Below are 18,209 nucleotides of genomic sequence, written 5' to 3'. Positions count from 1 at the left end.
CCTCTGGTAGAGACTTGAATGATGCTGATTGGCATCAGTTCACCATGCACTTACAAAGATACTATTCATTCAGGATTGATGTGTTTGTACTACTACTTAGGTGGAGTATTCAGTTGTGTGGCTCAGTGGATTTATGATTTTTCTTTGATGTTCATGTGAGATTTCTGGCATTGATGTCAAAGGGGGAGAGATATATGTGAAAAAAAGATCTTAATAGAATATCAATCAAGGGAAGAGATCAAAGCTTAACCGAGATATCATTCATAGGGAGAGTTTGTTGACTTCATTATTATATCATGTTTTGGGAGATTGTGGATTGTCTTCCTTTGAGGGAAACTTGTTTGGCATTTCTTGGAACTTGGATGTTTTTCACATCTAGTGTTTCCATCAATGCCAAATGGAGAGATTTTTGGAAATTGGAGGAATTGATTACGTGTTGCATTGATGTTTTGTCATTGATGGCAACACTGGCTGTTTTGGTTGTTTATCGGCTTCCGGTAGGCTCTGATAGAGTGGTTGGTTTATGATATTGATTCGATATTGCTCTGGTATGCTTTGGCTTATGGATTTGGTTTAGATCTATCATTCATTCTATTTAGATGGGTATCATGAATAGTTGGTTTGGGATTTGATGACTCAAGAGCTATCATTTGTTCTAGTAAGTCTTTTTTTGAAGACCTTTCGATGCATGTGATAAGTGGTGTTGGCACAACTTCTAGATTGCTTTTGAGATGCTATTGGTTATCTTGTTCTTGTTCTTGTTGATCAGTGGTATTGGATTTGGGTCTGGACCTAATGCTATCTTATTCGGCTAGGTTATCGACTTGTAGACGTCTAAAAATGGTCAACGCTTGTAGAGTCATACTTTAACATTTGCGCATTGCCTTATTTTAGGGTTTTTTTGTGTCGCATTAACATTTCTACTATGTCACGCACTTGGTTTTTATCATTTGTGAGCATCGAGTCATTCTTCTACATTCTTCATTCATCTCGCTCTCAAATTTGGTCTTGTCGACAACACTCTCCAGTCATGATTTTAATCGATCTTATCCTATTGCATCAATGTGCGTGCTCATTTGTCATCATTTTGGACATCGTCAATCCTAATTAGGGTTTTGTCCTCTTATCAGTCTTGTCGTTCTGTCATCAATCCTTATCATTTTCAATCTTGTCGTTTGGCGATCGATTTGTCATCGATAGCTGTCATGTTCGATTCTGTCATTTTGCGATCGATTTCTCATCGATCATAGTCATTTTCAATCTTGTCGTCTTGCAATCTATTTTGTCATCGATTCTTGTCCTCTTGTCGATCTTGTCATTTTGCGATCGATCTATCATCAATCGTTGTCTGTCTCAATTATGTCAATTTGGATCAATTAGTCATTGTTCCTCATCAATTGGCGTATTTATCAATCACATCATTTATCACATTGGTCCTTTGTTAATCAAGAATCATGATCGAGTCAATTTTACATCAAGACCTAATTGTCATCCTTGCATTGCTAATTCATCTTATAGGGTTAATAAATTATTTATTTATCCTAAGTCTTCTCATTGCAATTAAATGTTCATTTAATTGGCTAATTATTCCTCTTTTTGTGAATTAATTAATAAATGACAAATTATTAATTAATTTCCTAATCTTTCATCAATTTCTAAATTCCCTCTTTGTGAATTAATTAATAAATGAAAAATTATTCATTAATTCACTAAATTCCTAATTTCCTCATTTTCTCCTAATTCCTAATTTTCATCAATTTCTTAATTCCTCTTTTCTAATTTTCTATTTTTCTAATTCCTAATTTTAATTTCCTCCTATTTCTCTCCCAATTTCATGGGAATGACATGTCAATTTGTCATAATTTGTCATAATTGACAATCAATCAATTTTTGATGTAGAAGTTTGTCATAATTTGTCATAAATTACCAATCAATCAATTTTGCATAGAAAGTGCATAATTTGTCATAAATTTGTCATAATTGACATAATTGATTTGCAATTTCCATTTGAATTGAATCATGTTAATTTGATCATCTCTCCAATTTGTCTATAAATTGGATGAATTTCTTCAATCTTGGCTAATGAGAATAATAATCACATTATCGAATAATAATCACTTTGTCGAATCAATTTGTCAAATCTAATAATCGCTTGTTTTGAATCACTTTGTCGAATCAATCACGTTTCGAGTACTCTTGAGCAATCATCTTGTCTACTTGCTTTCATATCATGATCATGCACTAGTAGGTGAGATCCACAACAAAAGCTATTTGGATAAGAAAGAAGGACAATGGAGCCGCATGAAGGAAGCATTCAGATCTACATTTGGTTTGCATAATCTTTAGTTTTGAATGTTTCATTTTCATGTCTTTATTGAGTGTGTTTAGGATTGATCATTGCATTTTAGTTTTCATGATTGAGCTAGATTAATATTTTGATATATGCTTTGATGATTCAAAATTTCCTAGATACATTAATTGGTGAACCCGACGTGAACACTAACCATCTAACCCCTTAACTGTGTTTTTTGAGTGCTTTTGAGTTGATTTGCAGGCCAAAAACCCAAAAACAGGGTAGTGCAGGGCTTTCTGGGGACTTCTGCGCCTGTGTGAGACAACCTGCACCTATCTCAAGCAACCTATGCCTGTGTTGAAGATATTCTGCGCTTGTGTCATGCATTCTGCGCCTTTGTTATGCATTCTGTGCCTGTGTAAAGTCCAGAAATAGAGGTAAAAAAAAGCAGTGTTTTACTTGAAAATTGTTTATTTTGCATTCTGTTTTCTGCTTTTTGGTTTTTGGTACGGATTCTCTATGCAGAACCTTGGCATATGCATGACAAAGACAATAAATGAAACCACTAATAGGTTTTATGCAGGTTTGATAGTCAAAGACTAAGAAAATCAAACTTCTGACTTGGGTTTTGCAGGTTGCCTTGGACTACAACTAAACTTTGTGTTTGCAATTAATGTTTAGGCACCTAGTGATTTCTAAATAGGATGGAATGAATCTATGCTTGATTTTATTGTTGAGTTTGACATTGGAGTAGGAGAGTATGCTCTCATCCTTCTTAGGGTGATCAGAAATCCAGATCTTCAATACCATGCTCATGTCTTTGATTGTTTGTCACCTTTAGAGTGCCTGCCTTCCCGACCATTTGCTTTTGCAAGCAAGTGATAATCATGAGAATGGAATGACCCAAAGTGAGTACGGCTAGAATACCTTGGCATTCTAACTCACTATAAACAAATACCTGATGAGTGAAATCTTTGAAGGAAGGGTTACATGGGAATTGTAGTTACTTGGGAAGTGATGACCCTTGAACTCTTTCTCATATCAACATCTAAGTAGGGCCTCATGGTCTAAATCATGCTTGTGCAACTACATTTGTTTGGTATCTTGATGGGCTTAATGTCTCAATCACACTTGCGTGACATCAAGGAGTAACGCTTAACAAAAATCCTTACTAAACACCTTGTTTTTAGAGGCCAAAAAAACCCTTCTAGTTGCTTGAGAAGGACAAGTTTGAATACTTGGAAGAGATACTAAGTTTTCCATGGGGAGATTTCCATGGGGACTGATGCTTGGCTGCCCTGAGAAGTGAGTGTCATGGAGGGGAGCCCATGGGGTCAAGCATCTATGTATTCTCCTCGAATCCCATAATGAGTCTACCTCTCAAGTACCTAATGTCCTTGCCTACCATAAGAAATGTGGGAATGAGCATGATTGTCTTGAGTCCAAGTTGAAATATCTTGTATTCTTTGTTTGTCAAAAGTTGAATTGCATCTCATTTCAAGAACAAGGCAAATTGATTCAAAACAAGGTTAAACTCAAGAACATTTCATCCAAGAAAGTTCAAGTTCAAAGCATCTTCAAACATGGTTGTCAAACATTGTTCAAAATCTTGTCTCAACAGTCATGTCACTTAGATTTAGGTTCATCCTAGTTGTCCATTTTGCAAAGTCAAACAACTATCAAGGTTAAGTTTCATCTAGGTCATACTCCTTTGCATATCAATAAGGGTCATCCATTTTGCATGTGTCCTCTTGCATTAGAGTAATACCATTTCATAATTCAAACTTAGGTTGACATTGTCATACATTTGCATTTGCATACCCTAGGTTTCCTCATTAAGCTTAGGTCATTATCATATCATATTAGGGTCACTTGCATAGTAATTGTCCCTTAGCATATAGTGTCAAAACTAGGTTTTGTCATACTTGAGTAATCCAAATCTTTGATAAAACCCTAAGTCATTGTTAGGAAGTCTAGACCTTATCAAACCTTTGTCTTTTTCTCATCATTGTCATTTTGGTCAAACCTAGCTTAGTATCCAAGCATATAGGTGAGACATTGTCAATTTGTCCTTTTGTCACTTGGTCCTTTTGTCCTTTGAGGTCTAAACATCATTTCAATTTCCTAAGGGTCTCATTTTTAGAATTGCATTCAAAAAGTTTGTCAAAATCTTGAAAAGCAACCAAAAACATAGGTTGCATTCTTGCCATAGATTGCATTTTCATCTATTTAGTTTGCATTTAGTTGCATATCATACATCATCCTTGAAAAAAAAAATTCCAAAAATATTGCATTTGCATAGTGACATGTTTGTTGAAATGAGGTCTCAACCTTCTTACGAAGCCATGTCATCACAATTGAGCAATCAATCATGTCAATCCAATCTCTACATGTCTCAGAACTTGGATCAAACTTATCATGATGATGTAAATGTCCAAATACAAAAACTAGAGGAGAAACTAGCTCAAGAAAATGAGATTTTGGAACAAAGAGTGAAAAACATTGAGAAGAATAGATCACAAATGTCCAAAATGTTTCAAAAATTTCCAGGTCGAAATCCAAAGATTGAGCCAATTGATGTAAGATCTCTTCTTGAACGATCAGACATACCAGCTCTCCTCTCCCAAATAGAGATGATGAAACAATTTCAAGAAAGGAGACAACATCAATTTCAACATTATGTGCCTCCACAACAAGAACAAGAAGGTGTTTACTATCAATCAGATTTTCAACCAATACAACCAATGGTTCAACCAATTGTTCAACATATACAACCAATACAACCAATGGTCCAATTTCAACAATATGTCCAACCAACTATACAATGTCCACAAATGGTTCAACCAATGGTGGAATATCAATGTCAACAACCACAACCAAACATTCAAAAACAAAGGTTGCAGCACACACCAACCCAAGTTTCAAACATGTCAGAACAATTGAACCAAGTCCAATATCAAAACATGACATTAGATCAGAACCAACTCCTTGCCAAACAAGTTCAAATTCCAGATGCAACTATGTCAAAACCTCGAAAGAAAGGTGGCTTTATTGCAATGCTCTTAAGGAAATTACCAAGTGAGTTTATTGAGGAAGATCAAGATAATACACTTATGTCTAGCAATGCCTCATCCCCCCGCAAACAAATTGACTCTCCAGTGGCATCTATCCCTACACCTTTAGAAGTTTCACAAGAACCTTCCATATTGTCCTCATCAAACAATACACCCAAGGATGCAATTATCCAAGAGCTATCCATAATTGATTGCCAAGATAATCCAATTCATGATGCACATCCTTGTCATGTTTCAGAAATACAAGACCCAATGCCACCATGCACTTTATTGCCATTACCTGTTTTAGAGGAACCCATTCGAAGTCCCTCTTCCTCATGTTCAAGCATTGATTCCTTGCCAAAACCCATCACAAATGTTCAAAGTGCATTTCCTTCATGTCAAAACATTAATTCCTTGTCAGAATCCTCCATGCATATCCAAAGTCCAACCTCATGTCAAGAGAATAATTTAGAGCATGAAGAAACGTGTCTTAAAACATATCAAGATCAAGATCCTGAAACCTTATCATCCCATCCAATTTTTGACCAAGACCCCATCTTCCCAAACACTCATGATGATTCCCCTATTCTTGTCCATCGTATCCAAAGTCCTATTGACACTCCATTCCCCGAGAAAGATCAAGATATCCCATTCCATCCAATTCCAAATGACCCCCTTCCATTTCATGAACAAAATGTCCTTTCAAATCCCATTGACATTCTAGATATCCCTTCCATCCTTTCTGATGATCCCATTGAAAGTCAAGAGAAAAGCACCTTTAAAGAGGATTCCAATGATCTTCCTCCTTGTCAAGATCAAATTATTTCTTTAAATCCACCACAAGATCCTTTTGTTCCTCCATCTCCTTGTCTTAATGCTCCATATACACTCCAAGATCACATTTCTTTTGACGATCCCATTATTTCTCCCATTCCATCTCTTGAAGAGCCTGTCATTGAACCATCTCCACTTCACAATCCTAGTCCCCCTCATGATCCTAATCCCCTTCATGATTATAAAGTGTCAATGCAAGATGTTCATGAACCCTTGACATGCATAATGGGTTCTTCCACTTTGGTGCAATCCGATCCACTTCAAGATCTCATTATTTCTCTCATATCATATCTACCTCATAATGGACTCGTGTCTTCTTCCCAAAGAAAAGAGTATCCTACAAGTCAAGATATTCATATAGGCAAAGGGGTAGACCTTCACAAGAAAGAACTCCTCAATATGAAAGAAAACATTAAGGGTCATGTCTACACAGCTCACTCTCAAGACGTTGGTATCCCTCCTTCAAAATCCAAACATATCCCTTCCCCATCATACCTTCCATCCATCTTAGGTCCTTATATCCCTTCATCCTCTATGCAAGGTCAGCAAAGGCACACATCCTTGAGTAAATTTCATCCATCCAAAAGAAGTCGATTTCATTCATTTCCATCCATGCATTCCTTTCCCCCTCCAAGCAATTTGGATGCCAAGTATAAAAGTCATAAGTCTAAAAATCCACATGTATTCAAGGATCAACATGTCCAATATAATCAACATGTCAAAACAAAGAAAAATTTGATCTATAAAGAAAAGGAAAAATCCAAAAGGTCACAAAGGCCCATTTCTCAAAAACAAAATTCAAAATACATATGAGTTCCTAAATCCCTTGTGCAAGCAATGCACTCCAAGGAACCACAAAAGCATGAAAAATCAAAAACCATGTGGATTCCTAAGCGACTCCTTGAAGCACAAAAGCCTAAAGAAACATCCAACTTGGCATCCAAAGTTGCTATTCCTCCATTCAAACCTCTCAAATTTGTTCCTCCATCACCTTCTTCATCCATTTTGGGCCCTTATGTCCCAAAATCCCAAGCCTTTCCTCCATCAAAATCTCAATATCCAAAATACATCTTTCCTCCATCAATCCATCACCCCTCAAGGTGTGTGCCAATGTCGATCTTGCCAACATTTCTGTCCATTGAAGCCCAATTCTTCCAATACCCTATCCATTATCCAGTGCATATTTTCCATCCTTCGATCCCTTCGATCCCATCCTTTGCATAAATCCTCGCCTTAGTTTCATCTTATTTTTCCATGTCCTTATCCTACCAACGTCTTTGAGCATACTTTTAAAGGTCATGGTCCTTTTTTTTTCAAGGCTACTATCCAAACAAAATGATGTTTGAGTCCTTCTTCCATCCCCTATCATGTGTCCATCTTCTATTGAAAAAGTCAAAAAAAAAAAAAAAAGACAAAAAAGAAAAGTAAAGCAAAAATAATTCGTCCATTGGTGAAAACCTGGCAAACAGGCGCCTTGGGCAAGTACCATGATGAAAACCTGGCAAACAGGCATCATGCGTAATCTATGAACTTCTTGCACACCACACTTGGGGGCAGGTTTCATCCTTCCATTATCCTATCATACCATGTCATTACCCTTCATATCCTATTGTCCCTCATGTCCAGTTTCCCTTTTCCACATTTGATCTTGACAAGGTTGAGGATCTTCATGAGCATCATGCATCTTGTTTGTAGCTTTTGGTCATTTATCCATTTGCTTATTATAATCTTTCATCCATATTCCCTAGCTTATTGCAACTTTCTGCCACTATCCCTTAGCCTACCCCGACCTTCAGTCCATGTCCCTTATCCATTCTTGGTCTTGTTTATCCTATCCATATCTTATCACTATCCATACACTCTTTTTCATTCCTTGATCTTGATCTGACATAAGGACGCAAAATTTAAACATGGTTTCAACAAACCTCTTGACATGTCCCTCATGCCATGTCACTGCTTTACATTGTCATATCCAGTCTCTTGTCCCATCACGCAATAGCCCTTGAAAATTGCATCCATATTGTCTCCATAATAAAAGGCCTTTGTCTTCCCTCTATCCACCAACATTTCAGAAAGCCTATTTATTCACCTGTCATATTCCTTTCCTTGCTAGACACTGGGGGCAAAATCATAAAAATCAAAAAATGTCCTGAAATAAATCATAAAAATCGAAAATTGTCCTGAAATTATTCAAAAAAAAATTGAAAAATGTCCTGAAATAATCCAAAAAAATTGAAAAATGTCCTAAAATAATCCAAAAAAAATTGAAAAATGTCCTGAAATAATTCAAAAAAAATTCAAATAATGTCCTGAAATAATTCAAAAAAAAATCAAATAATGTCCTGAAAAAATCTCATAAAAATCAAATAACGTCCTGAAATAATCCAAAAAAATCAAATAAAGTCTTTAAAAAAATGAACAAATTTTTTTTTCAAAAACATTAAAATCCAAAAACATGCATTTTGCAATAAATATCCTCTTGGTGCATAAGACAGATCACTGAGTATACATCCAACGACTCACAATCATACATTGTTCTTTAATGACATTATGCGTAAACAGATGAACTGTTTCAATCAAACCAGACATTCAAACTAATCAAAATTGTCATATCAATCAACCTCAAAATCATTTGTCCTTGTCTCTACTATCATGGGTCTTATACAGGGTGTGGTATACTCGAAACCAGACTGTGTCCTGTCTTAGACGGGGTACCGCATGTCCTGAAACTAGACAGCATGATCGTCCTATCAGCACTTTCAACTTTTGACAATGAAGATCAAGATGTTAGTTTGATTTGTTGGAATTTGTGCATCTTATCTTTTTACTAATTTATCTTTGGCTTCGATCATGTTCCTATGTTGCTCGATGATGTCACTGAGTGATTTAGAGTAACCGGGATGCTTCATGGTCCCTTTCTTTTTTGGTTGTGATTGTCATTTGTCTATGATGTGTCTGTCTTTTGCAAAAAGGGTTGCATTTCAGCTCTGGCCTTCAATGCCATGATGCTACGCATCCATTTTGCTACATTAAAATAAAGGTTCTCACCTACAAAGTGCATTACTGAAAGCAAGTTTTTCTTCAATTGTCCTCTGTTTCAGTTCTTCTTACTAACATTTCTTCTGTCAGTTCGGATAGTCAGTTCGGTCTAGTACTCCGTTTTCCCCAAACATACATGCTGCATCCTGCATCCATTTGGTTAGTACATTTGCATTACATCAAACATCACATCAAACATTTTTATCCATTTCATATTATCAATGCATTAAAAACACATAAAAATACATCCATACATGTTCCATAATGGTACATAAACAGTGCATGAGTCATCCATAAATGGAAAATAACATAAGTCATAACATATTGCATCCCATCATATCGATGCATCTCATATCATATATCCACATAATATCGAAGTACAAAATTGGACTGTCTGTCCTAAGTATGGCCCGCAGGCTAACTACAAAATGTCAAACTACATAATGTCATCTGTCCATCATAAGGAGCATGTGCCTCTTTCACTAGGTGCTCCTTCTGTCCTCCTCATCCCTGCCATGTCTCGCGGATGATGTCCCTCCTGGCCCTGGCTGTGGTGGTCTCATAGGTCCACTCACCCCCATGCTGCTCAATGATCTCCGAGAGTGTGCCCTGCTCTCTATCCTCGATCGTGCCCTATATGAAGCTGCACTTTGCTCTGGTGGAACTGCACTCTCATATAGTGTCCTCCAATGGCATATCTCCTCTCCGGTCTCTACTAGCATCTGTGCCATCTCCCGTGCACTGGCATCCCTAATCGACCCAATATACTCAGTGACCCTCTGTTCTTCTCACTATGCCTAAACTATTGTTGTATCTTGAGCCACTGTGAGTCTAGCTATCTCTGCTCTGAACTGCTCATGCTCTCTCTCTAAAGTCATAATATGATCTTGCTGACTCGCTATGGTAGCCCTGCACATCTCCATCTCCTCTGTCCTAACTATCTCCGGCTCTATGGGTATATCCTGCAATGCCTCCTGCTCCCCATCCTCATCTCCGTCCTTGTCATCCCCATCCTCATCTCTGTCCTCATCATCCTCCTCATCCTCATCACCACCTTCATCCTCCTCATCCTCATCATCTCCCTCCTCCTCTCCAGCAAGTGGGAAGTCCTCCTATCACCTAGGTACTGGAATATCCGGATCTGTCAATGGCACTGGCTGTCGTCGTGCAAACCATCTCTCATACTCCTCTGTCATCTCGATGTTCGCCACATCTGATCTCCAATCCCACTATCTCTGTTGTAGCTATGTGAAGTCAGTATATGCTATGTGTGGCTGAATCATACTCCCCCACTGACTCGTCTCTTTGTGAGATCGGGCAAAGTGTGCAGTCCTCCTAGGTACATCCTGCCTCTCTCCAAACTATCATCTGACTCTCTCTGGCAAGTACATCTCAATCACTCTCTGGCAATTCACTGGTCACCCAATCAGGTACCTCTCCTATCTACAATATGGTAGCTCATCACTGTCATCTGACCATCCCGGACAATCACGATATGGCCTCCATGTGAACTCTCTCAATCTGTCTAGCTCGTGTCACCAATATAATATGTATCCAAAAGGACCCTATCTCAGTGCTCCACCATAGCAATACACATATGGTTAATGTGGTACTACCTGTCTCTCTGTAATTGGTTGACATATGGATATGTGCTTGAATGCCCATACCCGTAGCAATGTGACTCCACAACTCAATGTCTGAACTCCCTGATATGCTATCTGAAGCAACTAAAAATACAGCATAGCCAGTACACATGGTCCCCATGTGTACACTATCCCCTTTGTCGCCATCCGCTCTAGCACTCTTCCCCATCCAATAGGGAATCCATGTCCTTGTCTATCTCCTGCTAGTAGACATGCTATCACCACGGCTATCACCACATATCATCGATCATACTCTAATGCCATGGTCTCCCAACCAATCTCCCTCTTGATGATATCCAAATCCTCTGTGTCGCACTCAAATAATCTACATAACGTGTCTCTCCCTATCACTGGGTCATACTCTACCATCTCTCCATGAATTAGAATGCGGAGGATATGCCATACGTCCTCTATTGTCACAGTCGCCTCTCCAGTCGCTAGATGGAATGAGGAGGTCTTCGAATGCCATCGCTCTGCCAATGTGGTAAGCAGTCCTGTGTTTGCCCTAATCTCAGGCATGAATGTGACATAGTATATCCCAAGTCCTGCTCATGTATCTCTGTCCGTGCTCCTAAGTCTATGTCGTAGCATGAAGCAGTCTGGTCGGTTCTCTCGTGTGATCAATGGATACTGTCGACTCTGCATCACAATTGGGGCATATTTTGTCAGTTTTAGGGTTTGCTCCTACGAGTTGCATTTCCTCATTTTCATGTCCAATCAGAGTGTTTTTCATCTAATCTGGCCTATCCTACCCTTATCCCCCCTTTCTAGCTTATTTGCATGCTGTTTTGACCAAAATTAGGGTTGCCAATGAATAGTTGCACCTGTGTGACAAGTCCTACGCCTGTGTCTCCCTACACAAGCGCAGAAGACCCTACACAAGTGTAGGATTTTCCCTACACAAGCGTAGGAGTCAGTTTCTGCATCCCCTGTGGGCCCCGCAATGTCCCGCAAGCAAGTCAAATTCATCAAATTGAAAACATGGGTTTTTGAGGTACATACCGCTGCTCCCGCATCGTTCGGTCATCTGTACGTGCATACACATTCTCCGAGGTGATCTGCCCTTGGAATGTTCACCATCTTTCTACAAGTGTCCTTTTCCAGAGCAATAAATCCTCCTCTTTGGCTAGTGCATATGAGCAATTTTCACTCTCTTGGTCTCATTTATAGATCTTTGTCAGTGCATAGATGGACATGCACCCTCTCCATCTCATGTTGGTTGCGGTCTTTTGTGTCTTTAATTGCTTGTGCTTCATGCATCTGATCTCTGATTGTCAGTCTATTTGCTCCTATCATTTTCTATCATTATGATCAATCAATTGGCCTCTTTTTGCATGTTTCCGGCCAATTCCTCGAGGGGGCATGCATATGTCATTGTCAGTGTCTGGGGCATTTTCATTATTGTTCTTTGAAACAACGCTTAAAATCACATTGTCTCAAAGAGGGGCAAAATGTAGACATCTAAAAATGGTCAATGCTTGCAGAGTCATACTTTAACATTTGCGCATTGCCTTATTTTAGGGTTTTTTGCGTCACATTAACATTTCTCCTATGTCACGCACTTAGTTTTTATCATTTGTGAGCATCGAGTCACTCTTCTACATTCTTCATTCGTCTCGCTCTCAAATTTGGTCTTGTCGACAACACTCTCCAGTCATGATTTTAATCGATCTTATCCTATTGCATCAATGTGCGTGCTCATTTGTCATCATTTTGGACATCGTCAATCCTAATTAGGGTTTTGTCCTCTTATCAGTCTTGTCATTCTGTCATCAATCCTTATCATTTTCAATCTTGTCATTTGGCGATCGATTTGTCATCGATCGTTGTCATGTTCGATCTTGTCATTTTGCGATCGATTTGTCATCGATCGTAGTCATTTTCAATCTTGTCGTCTTGCAATCTATTTTGTCATCGATTCTTGTCCTCTTGTCGATCTTGTCATTTTGCTATCGATCTGTCATCAATCATTGTCTGTCTCAATTATGTCAATTTGGATCAATTAGTCATTGTTCCTCGTCAATTGGCGTATTTATCAATCACATCATTTATCACATTGGTCCTTTGTTAATCAAGAATCATGATCGAGTCAATTTTACATCAAGACCTAATTGTCATCCTTTGCATTGCTAATTCATCTTATAGGGTTAATAAATTATTTATTTATCCTAAGTCTTCTCATCGCAATTAAATGTTCATTTAATTGGCTAATTATTCCTCTTTTTGTGAATTAATTAATAAATGACAAATTATTAATTAATTTCCTAATCTTTCATCAATTTCTAAATTCCCTCTTTGTGAATTAATTAATAAATGAAAAATTATTCATTAATTCACTAAATTCCTAATTTCCTCATTTTCTCCTAATTCCTAATTTTCATCAATTTCTTAATTCCTCTTTTCTAGTTTTCTAATTTTCTAATTCCTAATTTTAATTTCCTCCTATTTCTCTCCTAATTTCATGGGAATGACATGTCAATTTGTCATAATTTGTCATAATTGACAATCAATCAATTTTTGACATAGAAGTTTGTCATAATTTGTCATAAATTACCAATCAATCAATTTTGCATAGAAAGTGCATAATTTGTCATAAATTTGTCATAATTGACATAATTGATTTGCAATTTCCATTTGAATTGAATCATGTTAATTTGATCATCTCTCCAATTTGTCTATAAATTGGATGAATTTCTTCAATCTTGGCTAATGAGAATAATAATCACATTATCGAATAATAATCACTTTGTCGAATCAATTCGTCAAATCTAATAATCACTTGTTTTGAATCACTTTGTCGAATCAATCACGTTTCGAGCACTCTTGAGCAATCATCTTGTCTACTTGCTTTCATATCATGATCATGCACTAGTAGGTGAGATCCACAACAAAAGCTATTTGGAGAAGAAAGAAGGACAATGGAGCCGCATGAAGGAAGCATTCAGATCTACATTTGGTTTGCATAATCTTTAGTTTTGAATGTTTCATTTTCATGTCTTTATTGAGTGTGTTTAGGATTGATCAGTACATTTTAGTTTTCGTGATTGAGCTAGATTAATATTTTGATTTGCTTTGATGATTTCTGATTTCCTAGCTACAGGACTGCTTTATGTAACGTATTGGTGGATGATCACGATGCATTACCAGTTGGGTTTATTGATTGGATTATGCTGTTTCGGTCTCAGGCCAACTTGGTTTATCATTAGTTTGTGAGATTATGTAAAGGATTTATTATATTATCTCTTACGTAGCTGACCTAATTGTTTAGGTCCCGGGTTGGTGTAAATATGATGTAAGATCTCTTTGTAGATCATGGGGATTAATGTGGTCATAGGTTATGGGATTATTTGTGTGTGAATAAATTTGTATTCATGTGCAGAGGATTTGGTCGATCATAGGTGATCGAATTGGGTTTGTGAAAATTTTTTAAGACCTTCAGTACTGAGCTTAGCCTGAAATGTACTCAGGCATAGGAGATTATATTCTTGCAGTTCATTCTTCTTTCGGATTGTAGTCTGGATTTATTTTGTAGTCAATGGGGCTACTTTTATGATGAGCAGTACACTCTTCTTATTGTAATCACATACTTACTACAGAAGTATTATCTGATTGTGGGTAGGCTTCCCACCATGGTTTTTCCCTTTATGAGGTTTTCCACATACAAATCTTGGTGTTATCTTTTGTGGATGTTTGGTAAATGTTTTGTGGTTAATATTTGTGCTTAACTGTTATATCTGTTATTCCGGTAGTTTGTTTATGTATTTTGGTAATAAGGTTTTAATGTTTAAAGTTCTACAATCTGTTGACAACTGATTCATCTCCCCCCCTCTTAGTTGTCCTCTAGTTATCTGAGTTGTCTAACAATTATATCTTTCTATATTGGTTTCTGTGATCTGGAAAGCTTAATTGATCATATCATATGATCTTCTTTGCAGTTTGTTTTTTTGATCAATGTTTTGCAGAGGTCGGTATTTCCTCTGGTATATTTTGTTGTGATCAGATCTTGAGCTTATTTTTTAGTATATTATTTGGGATGTTCTTGTGTATCTTCATTTCAGATGGTTCATGATTTGGTGGTCCGTAAGTTATCTTTCTTCATGACAGTTGTTGTTGTTTGAGTGTTCTTGAGTTTTAGATGTTGATTGATGAAAATTTGATAAGTGGTGTTGGTGCAACTGTTACTAATGATTCTAATGGGATTGTTGGTGTTTCCTAACTATGTCCTATTTGTTTTGATGGTCCACATTGATTGTTGTGCAAGTTTTTGGTGATTTTCATGATTTGGTGATGTTCTTCGCGATATGCGGTTTTCTTGGTGGTGTAGTGTGTTACGGTTGATCTTGGCATGATTTTGGGTGGTGATGAGCATTTGAAAATTTGATTTAGGTCCATGTTATGTCATGTATATTATTATATTTCTCTGGTGGTCAATATTTATATCGTGTGATATAATTTTGTATTTGTGAGTTGAGGGTTTAGCAAACCTTGTTGTCAAGATTGATGAATTGTATAAATAGGTGATAAAGTGATGCAATTTGGGTATTAATGTTATGTCTGTGCATTATCAAAGAGTGGTGTATGTGTGAACAAAAGGATTCATCTTTTGGTGTGGTCTATTGAGAAGAGATTGGTGTACGGCAGACAAATGTGCTTAACCAAAACTATCATCGGGCATTAAAAGATGCTATTATTGCAGTTAATTCCTTCTAAACTGTGGTCCAAATCTTATTGTAAGTCAGTGAGACTTCCCTGAGGTTTGTAGCCTTTCAGGTTATTGTATCTTGAGCTATAAGCTCTACTTAGTGTGCCTAAATGTTGGTGCATTCCCCATTGTAATTATTTATAAATACTATTGTATAGTATCATCTTATTGTGGGTAGGTTCCCACTATGGTTTTTCCCTTAACCTAGTTTTCCACGTCAAAATCTTGGTGTTGTGTGTTGTGCTATCAATTTTCTTATATTTGGTGTTGCTTTAGTTTATCAGATTTGTATTTGTGGTTATGTTTGTTATTTCGGTGAAAACTAATTTACCCTCCCCTCTTAGTTTTCCTTCATTATTGTTGCCAACAATTAGTATCAGAATTAGATCCTCCAGAAGAAGCTTAACTTCTTGAGGAGATCTGAGATGGAAACTGGAGGTGTTATCTTTAAGGAGAGTCTGAGATTTGATGGAAGTAATTATGCTCTATGGAAGAACTAGATGGAGGTACACTTGAGATTTATTGGAGAATATTACTGGAAAATTACAAAGAATGTTTATTTTGTTCCTCAGAATGGACCGGTTACTACAAATAACATTAGAGGTAAGGAAGCATTGCTGAGTGCCCTAACTAATTTAGAAATGACAAATGTAATGGGACTTTAGACTACACATAAGATCTGAGAGAATCTTGAAACCTTGTATGAAGGAGATAAACAAGTCAAGGTTGCTAAGTTATAGAGTTTGAAAGGGAAGTATGAGATGTTGAAGATGGCAAAAGATGAGAATATAAATTCCTTTATGGATAAGGTGAATGACCTTGTCCTAGCTATCAGATGTGTCAATGGAACCCTTGAAGAAGATGAAATTGTTTCTAAGGTGTTGAGATCATTGCCTCCTCCTTACAAACATAAGGTAGCTATTATTGATGAGATCCGAAGTGTAACTATTGTGATAAGAGATATGTTGGTTGAAAAGATTGTTGCATTTGATCTAAGTGAATTTGGTCAATCACACAGAAAGTCTGAGACAACATTTAGAGCATCTATATCTGGAAAACAAACATATGATCCTAATGAATGTAGAATATCTAGATATGAAAGAGAGAGAAGAGAGATGAAAGAGAAACAAAGAGAATTGGATGAGCTTGAAGCATTGATTTCTTGGAGATTGCCTAAGGGAGATGGTAAGCATGATGGAAAATTGCCGCTGAAATGTTTTTCTTGCAATAAGATAGGACATTTTGCTTCTAGGTTCCCAAAGAGAATGGCTAAATATGGTAGGCATGATAAATTTGATAAGCATGATAGGAATGATAGATATGAGAAGCATGAGAAGTATGATAAGCCTTACAAGTCTAACTAAAAGTATAAGCGGTAGAAGAAATATTATTATGCTGCTAATGAAGGTGTTACAAATGAAGAATCAAAAGGAGATGATGTTGTGTTTATTGCTATCAAAGAAGACGGATCGATACCTAATGATTCCACAAGCTACACTATTGAGGAGAAAGTGTTAGCTGCTAAAGTTGAAGAGAAAGATGAATGGGCGATTGACAATGGTTGTTCACATTAGATGACTGGTGATAAAATAAAATTTGTGAGTATGGAGATGTATGATGGTGGAATAGTAATATTTGGAGATGACAAAGCCTGTGTAATCCATGGTAGAGGTGAAGGAACGTAATGGACCACTAAGAGGGGGGTGAATTAGTGGTAATCAATAAAAACTTTGTCTCTAAAGATGTAAGAATGACCAGAGATATTAAACTAATCAGCATACACACATAAGAGGCAAACCCATAACACAAGATATACAAGGAAAATCCAATGTTGGAAAAACCTCGGTGAGAAAAGTTGCTAGAGTCTACTACTCCAATCCAACCTCACAAGTAAAACTGATTACAATTTTTAGGGCACCAACCCAAGGAGCACAAACCCAAGGAGAACCAACCCCTAGCTACAAGCTAAAGTAGCACCAACCTCTGACTTTATGGGCTACAACCCAAAGGAGAACCAACCCCTATCTCTCATCACCCACTCAGAATTTTACAATGAAGGTATATTCAAATAAAAATTAAGTACCTTGTTGCAAATGAGGTTTTGCAACTCATAAACACTCTTCTCTTGAGATTGACTTGACTCTCTTCTTCCCTTAGGTATTTATTCTCCAATCTCAACTCTCTGCTCTATATCTTCTACCTTCTATCCTCTTCTCTTCTCTGCAACCGGGTCTCTACTTTCTACTTGGATCGATCCTATTTCTATGCCTTTCACAGTGTATATAACTTACTGTGTTCTCTATCTCAACTCTTCACTTTCTGGTTGCTGGTCTTTGTTTTGCTCAATCTTCCTTCTCTGCCTCTCTCCTTGACTCTTCCCTTTTTAGTCATTGGTGCTCACTATGCACTCTCTCTATGTTCTCTATAATCTCTATTTTTGCAAAGCTCTCATTTCTCACACCTTCAACAACAATTCACATTACTAGATGCACTACACTATTTTCATCGACATCCCCCAACTTAGTTGTCATATCTACAATTATCAAATCTTATAACATGTACACTTTTCTCGGTCATCTTTGTACCTATAGGATTTTTCTTCCAATGATGGATTCACAATCTGATCTCCTCGGCCTCTGAGA

The sequence above is a fragment of the Cryptomeria japonica genome, chromosome 11 (genome assembly GCF_030272615.1).
Source record: "Cryptomeria japonica chromosome 11, Sugi_1.0, whole genome shotgun sequence".
In the NCBI taxonomy this organism is placed as follows: domain Eukaryota; kingdom Viridiplantae; phylum Streptophyta; class Pinopsida; order Cupressales; family Cupressaceae; genus Cryptomeria; species Cryptomeria japonica.
This window is presented reverse-complemented; position numbering follows the sequence as displayed.